At 42.0% G+C, this 14596-nt stretch overlaps 1 protein-coding gene across 2 annotated transcripts in view; it reads right to left on the bottom strand.

Annotated features, from left to right (window-relative positions):
- The window catches only part of APPBP2 (amyloid beta precursor protein binding protein 2), a 43789-nt gene that overhangs the window by 26770 nt on the left and 2423 nt on the right, over positions 1–14596 (bottom strand). The window lies entirely within an intron of this gene.

Raw genomic sequence — 14596 nt, 5'->3', positions numbered from 1 at the left:
GATGCTTCATAATGGAAAGCTGTTCAGATTGTCTACTTGCAACCATACCAGCACAGACTGGGATTGCATCAGATCTCGAAGGCTAAACAGAATTGGTCTGTGTTCATTCTTAACTCTAACACCATTCTATAAAATGCATGGTGGCAGACAAAGGGATATTGACAACTCAGAAAGTGTCCCTACTTTATCCAGTGCTGAAACGGACTATAAACCAAAATCAAAGTGAGTAGCCATTCTCCCCCAGTCAACTACATTTTCGAGCTGAAGAGATGTGACCGTTTTTCTTTCAAAGCCTGTAGAAAGAAGTATTTTAAAAACAGTTTTAGAGGTATTATTTACTCAACACTATTTGTAGCTCAGAAATATGAGAAACTTCAAATCAGCATTATTCTTTTAACAGTTTTGTACTGTTGGGAAAAATTAGTTATTGCTTGCCAATTCTCTGATTCTTGTGGAGCATAGGCCAAGTTGGTTTGTTTAGTACATTATGTACTTTTCTGTGCTCATCAAAACACTTAGTTTTGAGGGGGGAAAAGTTAGTTAAGAGATACTGTCAGTTCTTTTGGTCCAAAATTTAAGTTAAGCTAAAATAGTTTTATTTTTTTATATAAATTACATAATACTGAAACAGATTTGTTGGGATATATATTTTTTCCTACAGTGTTTGTACTCAGACACATAACATCAGTGTGTTCGTACATGAGAAACAGAAACCTAATCAAAACAAGACTGATCATTTCAATGTATAAGCTGAATGCAGAGCAGAAAGTAAGCTACATAAATGAAGATTAAATTTAATTTTTAAACATTAAGTCATTAGTAATGTAAGGAGAGAAACTCATTTTACACAATATGTAAGTAGATCAGTACACCTTTAATGGACAGAATTTTTTTAAGTACATACATAGCAGCACTTAATGTTGATTCTAGAAAACAGCAAGTTTGGATATTTTAATAAATCCTCCAATAAACTTGAAAACTCGCTGACCTAATAATGTCAATTGCAACAAATACATTTTCCCTTGAGTCATCTATTTTGTTGCAAAAATATCTCAACACTTTTTAAATGACGTAAAGTTTCATATAATGTTACCCTTCAAATACATACTGCATTTCTTCTATACTTCAAAGGGTTAAGGTCATCAAAGAAGGGGAGTAACTCACTGCACTACTAAATGTTCCTCTTTTGTCAGAAGGAGGACGTGGTCTTAGAATAAATGCATAAAAGTAAGTACTTCCATTTTCCGCAGCCTAGCTGTCTAAAAGTCAATGAAGTAACAACTTTACATCAAAGAATCTGAAGTGTATTTTCTGTAATTAAAGAATTGCTCAATCACAACTTGAATTTCAATAACACCAATGGAGGCAGATGTCTTGCTGAATGAGGTCATTTGTGAAAGGAACTAAAAAAAAAAAAAGTTACCAAGCTGCATTAATATTGATTTAACAATCACAAATACTACTTTAGTGTTCAATATGTACATTGCTCCATTAAAAAAACAATTCCAAGGTTTTTTTTTCTTCCTTTTTTCTGGCAAGCCATTATTAAAGCAGGTTAAAAAGCATCAGTCCCTTTTTTGAGACTCCCACACTGCTAGCATCATAAACTCAGCCCTACACTCCCAAACATCAATTGTAATTAAAATCCTTTTAATAAAAATATTTCTAAAATATGGGTACACAATCTTATAATGTATGTACTGTAAAATTTCTCTCGTATTTTACTTGTGTTTTGATTTACAGGCTGATTAAGATATGTGGAGTTTTTAGTCAATACTTCATAATTTTAAAATCAGAGTCAAAAATCTATATAAATACATATATAATTTGTCTTGGGAAAAGTTACTGATATTTGCTTTTCTACAACTGATTCCTGCAGATCTCTTTTTTTCTTTCAGTGACATAGACTTGCATGCCTGCCACTCAAATGACAAACTTTTCCCTAGTGTAACCCAAAATTCTGACTGCTTGGCGTATTTACCATCCACCCCCTATTCTGCAAATACTGGCAAAAAATTTAAAGGAAGTAACCCAGATTAAGTCTACTTAATCTGTGGAGGTATGAATGCTGCATTTTCAAACACATGGTAACAGATACTTGATTTAGAAAAGAAAGGGGGGACTTCAAATTATGATGAGTAGCAGGCAGTTTTTCTAGAAGATTCACTCCTTCTAATAAGCACAAGCACATTCAGAAACCCTTGGAAACAGGATTTCCACTGTTATCCAAGTTTCTCAAACCTGCACCACGTGACCCAAGAAAGGAAGAAATTGTTCTCTGTTGGAAACCCACACAGAGACTGAGAATTCATGATCACAAGGCCAGCTAGTTTATTTGAAACAAATGTCAAGTTCAAGGGAAATATCTATTGTCAAGCATTGTTGTAGTTCTGAACCTCTCAGAATATTTGTTTCTTGAAAGAAATACTTTTTCTGACACAAGCTTAAGCTATCTGGTGTTTAAATGTAAACTCACGTTCAACAATTAACTCCGGTTTTCTGCCTTAGAAGCCATTGCAGAAATAGATATCAGTTACTGCGGTAGATCATTTAACGGCCATCTACAGAAAAATGACATAGGACTAGTCTAGAATGGTTTCCAACTGTATCAAAAAATAAAGGTGCTGCAGCAGGGGGTGGGCAATCTGTGACTCCTCAAGGTCATCTGATTGAGGGCCACAAGACATTTTGCAGACGTTGACCGTCCCCAGGTATGGCCCCTGCCTGTTTATGGTCAATGTCGGCAAAATGTCTCGTGGCCCTCAATCAGATTACCCTGATGGGCCGCATGCTGCCTGTGGGCCACAGGTTGTGCACCACTGTGCTACAGCAACATTAAGTCTTGGCACTTCATGCATGGCTTGGTATTTTTAAATTTAATAATAGCCCAAACCACACGGGCCACATCCGGCCCGCGGGACCCTCCAACCCAGCCCCTGAGCTCCTGGCCCGGGAGGCTTGCCCCCGGCCCCTCCCCCACAGCCTCAGCACACTATGCTGCCGGAGTAGTGTATTAAAGTGCTCCGTGTAGGAATGTGCTACTGGTAGCAGTTACAGAGAGCAATTTACTACACTACACCCAGCGCAACACTCTGGGCGGCGCGGCTGTAGCGCCGCCCGCCACCTGTGCTCTGGGCGGTAAGGGGGCAGGGAGCGGGGGGAGGGGTTGGAGAGAGGGCAGGGGAGTTTGGGGGGGGGTGGTCAGGGGTGTGGATGGGGTCGGGGTGATCAGAGGGCAGGGAGGGGAAGTCAGAAAGGAGGAGGGGTTGGATGGAGTGGCGGGGGGCAGTCAGGGGCAGGGGTTCCAGAGGCAGTCGGGGACAGGGAGCGGGGGGTGGATGGGGCTGGAGTCCTGGTGGTGGGGGGGAGGGGAGGGCACGGATGGGGGGCAGGGGCACAGCCTCCCCTAACCGGCTCGCCATACAATTTCTAAAACCTGATGTGGCCCTCAGGCCAAAAAGTTTGCCAGCCCCTGCACTACACACAGCTATAAGACTATCATATTTTCTTCAAAACAGAGTTCTGAGAGTGACACTACTCAATCCTAAAATGGAGAAAATCTCTTTAAAAGGACATCATCATACAAGCTGGGTGCCGCTGAATCTCATGAGGATTCCCCACCCCCACAACACAACCACAACCACACACACACGAGGATCCCTTGACAAAGGATTGTTTATAAAAAACAGTAGGGAAAGTAAGAAGAAAGTCAACCATCATCACCCTATCAAATTATATGAAGTCAGCCTGAAAAATGGAATACTCTATATTTCTAGAAATAAGTTGACATTTTTAATATGGTCAGTATGCCAATATTCCAGTGAAGAGCACAACAGACTTGTCTATAACTAAAATAAAGGAAAGAGCTGCTAAAAAAATTAAAGCATTTGTCTTGTCAAAATGATATACATCACAGTTTCTAACCTGCCTTCGGGGGGGGGGGGGGGGGGGGGGAACCCCACTGTTGACACTATAGCATAGAATAATTCTTTTAGAAATCTATGTCTATTATTTTAGCTACAGTTGCTAAATTTTCGAAACACCACACCTAACTTTAGAATGCACACTAATCTTCATTCCCATTTACAATGGCCAGGGAAATTCAACAGGGCTTGTCTACACTATGGGCACTACAGGGGCACAGCTGCTGCGCTGTAGCTATGCTGTTTTAGCACCATGTAGACGCTTTTTACAGAGATGGAAAGGGTTTTTCTGTTGCTGTAGCTAAGCCACTTGGTGAGTCATGGTAGCTAGGTCAATCTGATTTTAAAAGTAGACCAGGCCCAACGTGGCACCTTTCTAGCTAACCACACTTAAAAACATTTCTTGGTACTAAGAAGGTAGGCTGTGATCTTGCCAAAACTCAAGGTTAAACAGACCAGTCAGTATTTGGATATGAAACCTCAGGAGGCTAAAGTAAGGTCTTCTCTACAAAGAAACTTGCACTGCTTTAATAAATCAGTTTAGTTAAACTACTGCAAACCCTCATGTAGGCACTTATCTTAGTTTAATAGTGGCTTTTACTGGTTTAGCTTAAGACATTCAGGGGGTTGCACTACTTAACTAAACTGGTTTAAATTCATACCTGGGGTTAAACCAGGGCAACTCTCTGTACAGACAAACCCTGTGATGTTGGCAACGCAGTTGGCACTTAAAGGCAATGATCTTGCAAACTCACATACTACTAAAGTGCTTAAAATTGAGTTTTATTCAAGCCAATGGGTCTACTTACATGGACACATTTTTTCAGGATCAGAGCCCAAGTCAGTATTGAACAAATACCAAAGTACAGCACTATTGCGCGTTTACTCACGATGTTGCGTGACAAACAAACAAACAAAAAGGTAAAACACCATGGTGAGTTTCTCCTTCCTCCCCACCCCAAATAAAAAACAATCAACTCTAGTTCTTATTAAATAGTCAGTGGTGCTTCTTGTTAGACCAAGAGTACTAACTACTAGTCTAAAGCAACACACTATTTTACCCAACACACCCCTAACCTTTCAGTTGGATCTTGTAGTTCCCTTCCCCCTTCCAGCCCTCCCTCCCCCCATTGATGTTAACATGGTATGGTATGCTGTTAAACACGTGCTGAATTCTACCTTACAATTGGTAAGATTAGATTATTCTCAAAATAGGACTGCAAAGTGCTTTGAGGCCCTTCAGGATGAAAGGACATACATTATAAAATTATATTCTTCTACCGAAGTTGTAACAACATAGATTTATTACAGCATGACCACCAAGGTGGATGCCTGAAGATCTGACATGTAAAACACCTTCCCAAAGAAACTGTTGTGTACTTTACTTTTTATCGTGTCACGATAAAAAAAACCAAAACTTAAATTTTTAAATCTATTATAGGCAACAGCTAGGATTATTACAGAGATTAGACATTTTCCTAGTTTATTTACTTTGTACATTTCACAGCACTTTGTACGCCGTTTCACTCTTTCCCATGAGCAGTCAGTTTCCTCTATTTGTGCAACTGTTAACAAAGAAAGGGAGAGAAACATTTTCACAGAGAAAGGAAAATGTGCTTTTAAAAAATTGGTAGCAAAATTTGGAACAGGTGTACTACTTAAAAACTTATTTTTTTCCCTTAAACGGATGGATTTAAAGTTTAGTGCATCCCTTTGGAAGACTTTTCCTCTACTCATTTCCAACACTATTAAAATACTGTTTATAAATAGGACAAAATTGAGAAATGTAAAGTCAATGTAATCTGGAGACAAGGATAGCTACAAACAGATACATTTTTACTTTAGCAGGAGAAAAGTTATATTGCTTCTGTATTTGGCTTAAGTATGATCCTTACTGAAATACTCTATCCTGTTCTGATTACCATAGTTCCAAGAAGGATGTTGAAAAATTGGATGGGGTTCACAGAAGAGCCATAAGAATGACTGAAGGGTTGGAAAACATGCCTTATAGCAAGAGATTCCAGGAACTCAATCTATTTAGTTTATCAAAGACAAGATTTTAGGCTGACTTCCCTCTCATGGGGAAAAGATACTTATAATAAAAAGGGTTCAGAGTAGCAGCCGTGTTAGTCTGTATTCGCAAAAAGAAAAGGAGGACTTGTGGCACCTTAGGGACTAACAAATTTATTTGAGCATAAGCTTTCGTGAGCTACAGCTCACTTCATCAGTTGCATTCAGTGGAAAATACAGTGGGGATATTTATATACATGGAAAACATGAAACAATGGGTGTTACCATACACACTGTAACGAGAGCGTGATCACTTAAGGTGAGCTATTACCAGCAGGAGAGCGGGGAGGAAAAAACCTTTTGTAGTGATCATCTGTAGTGAAGAATTGCAACTTTTAGGTCTGTAATCGAGTGACCAAAGAGATTGAGAACACTTCTATCTCTTTGGTCACTCGATTACAGACCTAAAAGTTGCAATTCTTCAACAAAAAAACTTCAAAAACAGACTCCAACGAGAGACTGCTGAATTGGAATTAATTTGCAAACTGGATACAATTAACTTAGGCTTGAATAGAGACTGGGAGTGGATGGGTCATTACACAAAGTAAAACTATTTCCCCATGTTTATTTCCCTCCCCCATCCTCCACTGTTCCTCAGACGTTCTTGTCAACTGCTGGAAATGGCCCACCTGGATTATCACTACAAAAGGTCCCCCGCCTGCTCTCCTGCTGGTAATAGCTCACCTTAAGTGATCACTCTGGTTACAGTGTGTATGGTAACACCCATTGTTTCATGTTCTCTATGTATATAAATCTCCCCACTGTATTTTCCACTGAATGCATCCGATGAAGTGAGCTGTAGCTCACGAAAGCTTATGCTCAAATAAATTTGTTAGTCTCTAAGGTGCCACAAGTACTCCTTTTCTTTTTGCTTATAATAAAAAGTTCTTCAGTCTAGCAGACAAAGGTATAACAAGATTCATCAGCTAAAAGTTGAAGCTAGCCAAATTTAGATTTAGACACTCCATCACTGGACATTTTAAAATCAAGAACTGGATATTTTTCTAAAACATGTGCCTTAGATCAAACAGGAATTAATTCAGGGCACACCCATGGCCTATGTGTCATGCAGTAGGTCTGCCTAGATCAGGGGTCTCAAACTCAAATGACCACGAGGGCTACATGAGGATTAGTACATTGGACCGAGGGCCGCATCACTGGCATCCTGCCCCATGCTGCCCCGGCCCCGCCCCTTCCATGAGGCCCCGCCTCTTCCCACCCCTTCCCTGCCCCCATTCCCAGGACAGGTTCAGGGTGCGGCAGGGGGCTCAGGGCACAGGGTTGGGGTGCAGCAGGGGGTTGGGGTGCAGGAGGGGTTTCGGCTGCAGAGAGGTTCAGGGGCCGGACTCCGGCCCGGCGCACACCGGGGGCAAGGCAAGCTCCCTGCCTGCCAGCCGTGTCCCCGCGCTGCTCCAGGACACGGCCGGAACCTGCGGGAGGGGAGGCACCGGGGTCTGTGTGTTGCCCTGGCCGCGCCTCCAGGCACTGCTCCCTGCAGCTCCCATTGGCTGGGAATGGGGAACCGCGGCCAATGGGAGCTTCGGGGGAGCTACCTGGAGGAGTGGCCAGGGCAACACACAGACCACTGGCCCCCTCCCCCAAGTCCCGGCTGCTTCCTGGAGTGGCGCGGGGGCAGGGCAGGCAGGCAGGGAGCCTGCCCTGCCTCCGGTGTGTGCCAGGCCGGAGCCGCTCTAGGTAAATGTGGGGGGAACCGCGGGGAGCTGGCGGGCTGCATGAAATAACCCCGCAAGCCGCGTGTTTGAGACCCCTGGCCTAGATGATCACAACAGTCCCTTCTGGTCTTACAATCATCTATGAATCCTTCCGTGCCAGCACTGGTTGCTTTTCTGAAAGGTGCTTTTCTTGAATAAATGGGGAGGAGAAAGGGTTGGGGAGAAAAACAGTCTTTTCCATTCCACACTTGATTTCTGCCCAAAAAGTACAGCATACTAAAACCGCACAAACATAAGGTTTGATAAAATCCTTGAAATCACACAGAACATTCACAGCAAAAATCCTACTAATGTAACCCATCAACTTAAGGCTTTTTCCCTTCACTGTAAGACACAGTGCTTATTTATGGCCTTGTTTATACTACTCTGGTCAGAAACCCTCAATCTGAAGGAATAGCTGCAGTTGTTTCACAGTTTATCTACCCTTTCCTCCCTCACTAAATTAACTGCCCAAGTGTCATGAGCCTTGGAACAAAACAAGATTTTTTTGTTACGAACATTTTCTACAAGACTGTAATTCATCAACAAGCAAAGTCAGCTCAGAGAGACACATGATTCGAGCAAACTCAACCATAGGATAGTATCACCACTGCTAAGAATCATTAAATACTGTTGCAAAGCAGAGTTGACATTTTATTGCAAGCCATGTGCTGTTTCAGCAAATTTCTATTTATTCATGTTGTTTTGCTCTAGAGGAGAATTGATTAGATAGACATAATACAACAGCTTTTATTAGCTGTGTGCGTTCCTCTTTTGGATTAGCAGAACACACAGTAAGAAAACATGGTACTTCAGCTACAGTCAAAACATGCATCGTGGCAATTCTAGATTAAGCTAACTCAGAACCTACCATTCATTTTGAAAAACACTCTGGAAGTTTTACCTCCTAACTTCAATTAGACAGACGAAGTGATTACAGTGACATTGCTTTTCCCTAAATAGCTATTCTCACAGTACAAATTAATTTTATTGTAGAGCAATTACTGAATGTTATAATTTTAAGTACCAATGTGTCGAAGCAAATTAATGCTATTCCCCCATTGTTTCTGTGATTAACAATCAGAAGGCCTCAAAAGAATGATTTTTTTATAAGTCAACTTAGCCCAACAACTTAAACATTTTGTAAAGGGAATTTTGACCAGGAGAACCCAAGACTACGTCCACACTACAAGTACTACAGCAGCACACAGCTGCAGCTATGCCAACGTGAACACTTGCTCCAGGGACAGAAGGGGATTTTCCATTGCTGCAGTAAACCCACCCCCATGCTAGGCCTAGGGAAGAATTCTTCCATTGACCTGGAGGTGTGTGTAATGGGCTATGGGGTGGCTTAACTAGATAGCTCAGGCGTGTGAATTTTTCACATCCCTGAGTGTCATAGCAAGGTTGACCTAAGTTTTAGGTGTAGACTAGGCCTAAGCATTTGAGGACATTCCACATTAACCAATATAAACCACACATGTCATCCTCATTAGTCTATATTGGTACAAAACTGCAATCTAAGAGTGTAAAAAAGAAAACACTACAACTAACACAGTTTTCAAATCTTCAAATGCACCAAAGGAGCAAGAGAGTCCAGAAAAAAAGCATACATGGCCAGAAAAATCATATACGTCATTGCTTACAATGTCCTATTGAATCAGACCATTGGTCCAGCTTGTCCAGTATCTTGTATTTGTCAGCAGCGAATACCAGATTCTTCCAACCAAAAAACAAAAACAAAAAAAACCCCCCACACCCCCTACATATACTTCCTTTGGTTGAGTCCCCTTATGTTATTGCTTTGTGAAGAATCTGTGCTCCTTACAGTCTTCCAAAGTTGTCACTAATTCGAATAATTCTATCACTGGCAAACTTCACCAGCTTGCTGTCTACTTCTTCCTCCACGTCACTGATATCAAACACTGGTCCCAATACTGCCCTGGAACAAACCAACATCAGCTCCATTTGTCATTACTTACCACAACTACAATGCCTATTGCTCAAAATTAACATGGTCAGGTTGAAATACAGACAACTTAAAAAAAATAATTGAAAGTTGTTCTAAGTATTTTACTTGCTGCTGTCTACCTTTTTCAAATGATTTTTGTTTCACAACCATATTTTAATCAATGTTTTTCTCTCCCCTGTTGCCCCATGCAAAACCCCACAAACAGGGGAAATGGACATAACTAATTATATAAGCAAAACAATTAAACTGGGTTATGTACAAAGTGCTGGCAAGTACACAAAGGAAACTGAAAGAAGTAGAAAAATATTTTCCCTTTAATCTCAGTTACTTCTTGTAATAAAATAGTTTTAAAGCTTTTCAAACAGAAATGTGATTTTTTAAAATGTATTGATAGTGTTCCTTTAACTAGTTTTTTATCTACATTAGAACTCTGCACCTAACTCAACTGTGATTTTCCTTAATAGTCACCAGGGCCGGACACCCTGAGTGAACTTGTATTTTGGCTCAATTTCTTTGAGTTTGAGACCAGCAGCATCAGGCGCAGGGTATGAGGATCAGTTCTGGGCTGCAGAGCCAGGTGGGCTTCACAGGGAGGCGTTTCTGAACCCAGGGGCTCCCATGGCCATATACCCCCTGACCTCCTAGCAGGAGGAGAGCAGGTGTGTGGCCACCACTCATGCCCATGGGAAAGGCGGACCTAGGGGCTGGCTCACCTGCTCTGGCAGCTCTAGACGGCATGCCCGCACTCTGCCCAGCTGGCCCCGGCTGGCCAGGTGCTCCAGCCCTGGGCTCGCCTGCACTCACCCCCGTTCCGGCAGTCCAGACCTGGCAGCATGAGGTACTTAGATGGTACCCCCTTAACCGTTGGGCAGTTGCCTACATCACCCATCTATAAGGCTGGCCCTGATTGTCACTTATGAGGGACACTTTCTAAAACTTCTTGAAAATCCAAGTAATAGATCCACAAAATTGCCTTTAGCCAGTTAGTCAAGTGCTAGTTTCCTTAAAGTCAAGTTGATATGGCACTGCTAATTCGCTTACATTTAATAAGAGGGCCTTGCTATGCTTTTAAACACTTCAACAATTTATTAACAATGCTGTAGGAGGTCAAACATACCTCATATAAAGGACTCTGCTGTCCCTGTAACTTCCCAGGATAGTCCACTTCTTATTACAAGTTGCTCACTAAACACTTAAGTCCACCACAAATAATACTCCACAACCAGATTCAACTCCCTGAATAGCCTAAGAGAAAATATAAGTTCTGCCAGCAATTCCCTCCCTCCATTTTAAAGAACATAAGAACGGCCCTACTGGGTCAGACCAAAGATCTAGCTAGCCCAGTATCCAACAGTGGCCAGTGCCAGGTGCCCAGAGGGAATGAACAGAACAGGTAATCGAGTGATCCATCCCCTGTCGCTCATTCCCAGCTTCTGGCAAAAATACGAGGGCTGTCAGTTTGAGTGTCTCTGCTAATTTCAAGTGTTGCTATACTACACAGGGAAAGAGGCAGTCTTTCAGGTCCTAGGGCCCAAACCGTTAAATGTTATACTTCTCAATGCCACATGAGAGGCTTTAAATAAATTCTCTATTTTGACCATTATTCCTACCTACGATTTCTTATTTCAAGTGAACTGGCTGGGAGACCTGGAGCTTTAAGGTATAACAGAACTATTTTGAAGTTTGGAGGCTATAAACATTGTAGTTAGTGATGGTTTTGCAAATGGTTATATTGACCATTATATATAAAATAGATTTACAGCTTTGAAGGGTCACAATTAGTTAATATTAATAATCCTGATGAAGGCGGAATGTGACCAGGGTTAGTTACCACACTTATTTTTGCAGAACGTGCGGTGAAATTTTTCATAAACACAAATGGTTACAAACTTAGTGGGATTTTGGGGAACTCCTGCATATCAATCTAACCCTTATTTGCAATCACAAATTGCAGGAGGTCGGACTAGATGACCATAATGGTCCGTTCTTACCTTAGTATCTATGAATCTATGAACCTTTAGACATCTACGGCTAGAAAGAGGTTCTCTCTCCAAAATCTGAAAGCGAGTACGGGTGAGTCACATCATACACACATTTAACTTACACGAACTCAACTATACGCGCTCGGAAAAAAAAAGAAAGAAAAAAAAACGAACAACAAGATACCTGTAAATAGTGGGGACGATTCTGCCCACCATTCCACTCAATGAGCATATGTCCCCGAGTGAGCATGAGATGGGAGACGTGAATCTGCTGTTCCCTCAGTCGGTTTCAGTTCCCGTGTGCCTCTCATAGTGTGAGCATCTTGCCACTGCGGAGTGTGATTCTAGTGTTTAAAGATACTATACTTATTTTTCATACAACATTGCCCCTAAACGCAAGCCAACTACTTCATCTGGTGCTCAGCCGAAGAAACAGCGATCTGTTCCAACGCTGGAGGAAAAACTGGCTGTGTTGGACTTATTGAGAGACGGTATGTCGGTCTCCAGTGTGGTGCGTAAATATGGCCACAAGGAATCTAGCATCCGTGCCATCAAGATTCGAGAGAGAGAAACTCGTCAAGCTGTGGCTTCAAGTGCTCCCATAATTGCTCAGGTGATGAGCCAGTTGTGTGATAAGACTTTAATGAAGACTGAAAAGGCTGGAAGACATGAACCATAAATGCGTGCCTATCGATGGCAACACGTTGAGAGAAAAGGCTCTTAGCCTCTACGCGATGTTCAAACCTCCTGCCGAAGAGGGACAGCCTTCTGATGAGAAGCAATTAAAAGCCAGCCAAGGTTGGCTTAACAGTTTTAGGAACCGCTTCAACCTCAAAAACGTGCAGACTACTGTGAAGCTGCTTCTGCCAATGAAGAGGCAGCAAAAGCCTACCCCAAACAATTAAAGAAAATCATAGAAGAAAAGGGCTATCTTCTGGAACAAGTTTTTAATGCTGATGAGACTGGGCTCTTCTGGAAAAAAATGTCCAACCGCACTTACACTTCAAAATCAGAAAGACAAGCGCCTGGCTTCAAAGCAACTAAAGACCGTGTGACTGTGTTGTTATGTGGCAATGCGGCTGGGCATTTAATAAAGCCGGGCCTGCTCTACAGGGCTGCAAATCCCCGTGCCCTAAAAGGCAAGAACAAAAATCTCCTGCCTATGTTCTGGCAATCAAATAAAAAGGCTTGGGTGATGGCAGCATTATTTCTGGATTGGTTCCACAAGTGTTTCATTCCGGAGGTCAAGCAGTACCTCGAAGAGAAAGGACTTGACTTTAAAGCGCTGCTGATCATAGACGATGCTCCTGGCCACCCTGCGGCACTCCGGTTAGCGCGTAACGACACTGACGTGGTCTTTCTCCACCCCAATACCACCTCCATCCTCCAACCTCTCAACCAAGGTGTGATTCGCTGTTTCAAGGCCATGAACACGAGGCTTACGTTCTCACGGATACGTAGCGCTATGGATGCTGATCCCAATCTTAATGTGATGGAGTGTTGGAAGTCCTTCAACACTGCCGATTGCATCACTTATATTAAACAGGCAATGGATGCAATCAAGCCTGAAACAGTCAATGAAAGTTGGAGAAACCTATGGAAAGAATGTGTGAATGATTTTAAGGGTTTCCTGACCATTGACAAAGAAGTGAAACGTATTGATCAGGTGGACAGGCAAGTGGGTGGTGATGGCTTCGTCGACATCCTTGAGGAAGAAATTGAAGAATTAATTGACGGCCAAAGAGAAACACTGACTAACGAGGAGTTAGAGGAACTGATAAAATCTCCTACAGAAGATGAAGATGACGATGATGAACAGGAAGAGCCAGCAAGTGTTCCAAGCAGCGAAACACTTGCATGATTTAATTTCTGAATACGATCCCTCTATGGAATGAAGCCTCAAAATCACACGTAGTATTACGGACAATTTGAGATCGTATCAAGAAATGTTTGAGCAGCTCAAGAGACAGAGACAGTTGCCGATCACCATGTTTTTCAAGGAAAAACAACCAGCAGCAGATGAGCCTACACAATCAACTTCTCGAGCTGAACCAGAGCCAACCACTTCGTCTCCGACTCGCTCTCCATCACCCAAGCCCTCCGTCTCCTGGGTCGACATCAAGCCCTGACGACCCCCTGTAATTACCCCCTGTAATTAAAAATACAGTACTGTAAAATTATATTTTGCATATGTACTCTATTATACATATTGCCATACAGGGTTGTATACACAAAACCATGTATGGTATATTGTACTCTTGGGCAATTTAAGGGATTTTCAAGGGTAATTTTGACTATAAGCGATTTTCGCCTTACACGCTGACTTTAGAACCTAACCCCCATATAAGATGAGACTCCACTGTATATGCCATTTACGCATTTATTTTCCACTCCATACTATCTGACATTCAATAGGGCTCATGCTCATCAATCAGACAATTACTTTTCCTCAATTATACCCAGAGAATAGATACCAAGGAGTAAAAAGTGTTAACAGTTCACTGAGGCCCTATCTCCACAGGACCAACAATTATGTAAATACAGTAAACGCCCAGCCAAGGTTTTCTTAGCGCTTGCCTCCATGATGGCAGAAGCATTAGAAGTTCTTCAGTGTTCTTTAATGTAGTCTTGTTTCAAACAGTACTTTATTAACACACACTAGGGAACTCTAGCGTGCATCAGCAGGGTCAACACAGGCCAGTTAACACACAATATGCTTGTGTGCATTAGAATTTACTGGCAAGTGGTGAGGACTAACACACAATGTAGACAAGCCCTTAGAGTACTAGTGAATTTTGGTTTTCCTACTTAACACATCTTAAAAGGACTCTGCCCTCTGAAAATTAGGCCTCCTTAAACTGTCTCAACTTGGGGACTGAAAATCACTAACATTTTGAAAGTCTTGGCTGTTTAAAACAAACTGAAAAAAACCCCAAC

This window comes from Chelonia mydas, chromosome 17 (assembly GCF_015237465.2).
Source record: "Chelonia mydas isolate rCheMyd1 chromosome 17, rCheMyd1.pri.v2, whole genome shotgun sequence".
Taxonomy (NCBI): domain Eukaryota; kingdom Metazoa; phylum Chordata; order Testudines; family Cheloniidae; genus Chelonia; species Chelonia mydas.
The sequence above is the reverse complement of the archived record's forward strand: the minus strand, read 5'-3'. Positions and strand labels throughout refer to the sequence as shown.